The 3909-nt window shown below is 36.7% G+C and overlaps 1 long non-coding RNA gene across 1 annotated transcript; it reads right to left on the reverse strand.

Annotated features, from left to right (window-relative positions):
* Window positions 1-857: 857 nt before the first annotated feature.
* Window positions 858-3247, reverse strand: LOC143304650 (uncharacterized). The gene is made up of 3 exons (XR_013061318.1): window positions 2537-3247; window positions 1354-1760; window positions 858-1253 (listed from the first exon to the last, which is right to left on the reverse strand). It is a non-coding gene; the product is annotated as an uncharacterized LOC143304650 (long non-coding RNA).
* Window positions 3248-3909: the final 662 nt, after the last annotated feature.

Here is a 3909-nt window from a genome sequence, read left to right on the forward strand (position 1 = left end):
ATTAGCAAAGGAAACTTGGAGGAAATACCCTGGCGATATACAATCAGAAAATTAAAGGAAATATTTATGGAAAAAACCTTAACCATCACCATTTGCACTGGGGAAGTAATTACCCCATCTGTGGAAGCGCGGAACAACATAATACGAGAAAAACATGAATCAAGCGTAGCAGGACACAAAGGAATAACAAAAACTTATCAAAGAATACGACAACATTACTATTGGGAAAATATGAAAAAGGAAATTCAAGATTACGTAAGAACATGTAAGGAATGTCAATTGAAGAAACTCACAAGAATAAAAGCAAAGCAACCAATGGTATTTACAGACACACCAGGTAAAGCGTTCGATAAGGTTAGTATGGATATTATAGGTCCATTACCAAAAACCCAAAAGGGAAACGAATATATATTAACTATCCAAGACTTATTAACAAAATACTCAATTGGGATTCCACTAGGAGGAATCTCTTCAGCCGAGATAGCGGACGTTTTTGTAAAGCGATTTATTTGTCGTTTCGGGTCACCGAGAGCTATTCTCACTGATCAAGGAACGAACTTTACATCCTCATTAATGAAGAAAGTAGCAAAGAGATTCCGCATCAAACAATATACCACGACGGCATATCATCCACAAAGTAACGGTTCAATCGAAAGATCTCACCACGTGCTGATAGAATATCTCAAATTATACATTGAAAATTCCAAAAATTGGGACGAATGGGTAGAATTAGCTATGTTTTCCTATAATACCTCTGTACACGAAGGAACGAAATTCTCCCCGCACGAATTAGTTTTTGGACATCTAGCCAGAGAATCTACTGGTGAAGTAATAATCGAAGAGAACATGGAACCAACTTACGCAGAATATCTCGAAGATCTGTTCGATAAAATTAACACCGTACAACGAATGGCAAGAGAAAATTTGATAAAATCCAAACTAAGATCAAAAGAATATTACGACCGACGAATCAACCCCCAAGATTTTAAAATTGGAGATTCGATATATTTACTAAAAGAACCCAGTAAAGGAAAATTCTCCGATCAATATACTGGACCATACAAAGTGCTAGAAATCTTGCAGAACCAAAACGTCAAGATCGAAGTAAAAGGGATTCGGCGAACGGTGCATTTAAACAAGTTAAAACTAGCGCATAATCGAAATAAGCAATGAATAAAGCGATTTCAGTGGACAACGTAGTGCGGTAGTATATGTTATAGTGCTGTTCGTCGAATAATACAGATATCGAACACCTAAAAGGAAAAAGGAAAATTATTATACGTGTTTCAATTATTGCTTAAATATAAAACGTGTTAACTCAATGAACAATTAACTAGTGAAAGTGAAAGTTACCTTGTGAACAAGTGATCAACATACAAGAAAGTGTACGTGCAAGTATAGGTTATGGATCGTTGTTCGTGGAACACAATGTATGACAGCTACCTAAAATAAGTGAATAAATTAGTTTCAATTGTCTCGGTGCAAAATACAAGGTTACTAAATGTTATAACTATATTATGGATAAATCAAAAGGAGGTGTAACACTGTTCGTCGAATAATACAGATAGCGAAAACCTAAAAAGAAAAAGGGAAAATTATTATGTGTACTCCAATTATTGTTTGAATATACAACATGTCGATTCAATAAATAATTAAAAGAGGGGAAGTGAAAATTACCTTGTAAACAAGTAATCATCATACAAGAAGGTCTACATGCAAAATAGGTTATGGCTCCCTGCTTGCGGAACACCATGTACCAGCTGAAAATAAACGAACGAATTAACTTCAATTGCCTTAATGCAAAGAGCAGCATCGCTAAATGTTATAACGGTGCTGTGGAGGCGTGGCACTGTTTGTCGAATGACACAGATAGCGGAAACTTGGAAAAAGAAAAGAAGTTTATTACGAGTGTTCCAATTACTGTTTGAATGTAAAACGTGTTAGTTCAACGAATAACGAAAACAGTGAAAGTGCAACTTACCTCGTGAACAATCAATCACCATACAAGGAAGTGTACATGCATGGATTTCGCAGATTAACAAGAAGAAATAAAATAGCTGATAAATATAGAAAGTGGTTAGAAAATAATTAAGATAGATTAATTGAGAGTTAGTAATAAATATAACCGAAGTAAAAGGATATTTTATTATGTATTAATCTACGTAGTATTGTTATATTATTATATCTAACATGTAGAAATGGATTTTGTACGCATATATGTATATAATTCCAATCCAAGTAGTATTCATAATATTTATTTTCACTGATAACAAGTACGTAAAACCTAAAATAAAACAAAGGTTTTAACAATAAAAAAAAACAAAAAAAAAGAAAAAGGGGAAGAAGAAAAAAAAAGAAGAAAAAAAGGAAAGAAAAAATATAATATATATAAATACAAAATTTTCTTTTTCTATAAAAGGTTATTCCTATTTCTGATAAACTCGAGAAATGAAAACATTATACCATGATACACTGACGCAAAGATACACCACACAGAAGAAACTAATAGAGAACGCCTTAAGCTTGGCAAACTTACCGCCCGACGAATTTGCATACACCATAACCAGAACCCAGGACACATGGCTTTGATAGTTATTTAATAAGGTTTTGGGTTTATAAAATAACGATTCACTTAGATTCGTTTTCTCCAATATATTTCAGTCTTATAACACGTCTTACCACACAGGAATCTCCAAGTCAATAGAACAACGTGGTCGACTTCTAAAACAAAAGAGCGTCGTTAGAAGTCGTACCAACTTAGCTTGTAGTAAGCAGCGATCGTACCAACTTAACATTTCTCAACACTCCCCTTTGATCGCTAGTTTCTACAAGCCCCATAGCTTTGGTAAATTGCTGAGTCTTAATCCTATTTAGGCCTTTGGTGAGAATGTCAGCCACATTGTCAGGACTAGGTACATAAGTATAATCTAGTATCCCCCTCGATACGCAGTTCTTAACGTAAAAGTAACGCACTTGGACGTGCTTAGAACTCTCAGCAACTATTTCGTCCTTTGACCATGAAATAGCTCCGATATTATCGCAGAATATCTTGCAGGGGCGAGGGCAATATGACAGTTGACCCAATTCCTTTAACAGTAAAGAAATCCACACTGTTTCCCTTGCTGCTTCCTGCATTGCCACAAATTCCGCTTCGCACGTCGATTGAGCTATAATCGGTTGTTTTTTGGATAGCCAGGATATCGCACCACCAGCGAGTATGAACACATACCCGCTCCTGGATTTCCTGTCTACCGTACAACCCGCAAAACACCTTCAGAGGTTGCCCGGTCCTTTGGTATACGAACTTCAAGTCTTTGGTCTTTAGTAAATATCTGAATACCCGCTTCACTGCTTTCCAATCGGATACAGTCGGATTCGCGCATCTTTGGCTTAGTTTCCCTATTGCACACGCAACATCAGGACGACTTACAGTAGCTACATACATTATGTGCCCCACAGCTTGTTCATATAATTTACTGTCGAAAGGCTCATCACGTTCAATATCAAAACCAGCCTCACATTCTCTAGCTAGCGGTGTCGACACTCCCACCACCCCAACCTCACGAGTAATGTCAAACAGATCCAGCATTTGACCTATCTGTACAGATTGATCGAATACTACAGTGGTGCTGTTTGGCTTACTCAGGTGGATGGACAGAAATTGAGTGTCTACACCTAGCATTCTAACATCTAATTTGTCCTTAATCCTAGTTTTGAATATCTCAATCCACTCATTCGTCCCAAACACAAGGATGTCGTCCACATACACAGCTACAATAAATTTTTTAGACGCATCCACATACACACATGGACCACTCACGCATGGGTTCAGACTCATACCTCTTAAAATGCTATCGATGTGTCTAAACCACATTCTTCCAGCTTGCTTCAGTCCATACAGGCTCTTTT

This window comes from Bombus vancouverensis, unplaced genomic scaffold (genome assembly GCF_051014615.1).
Source record: "Bombus vancouverensis nearcticus unplaced genomic scaffold, iyBomVanc1_principal scaffold0045, whole genome shotgun sequence".
Classification (NCBI taxonomy): Eukaryota; Metazoa; Arthropoda; class Insecta; order Hymenoptera; family Apidae; genus Bombus; species Bombus vancouverensis.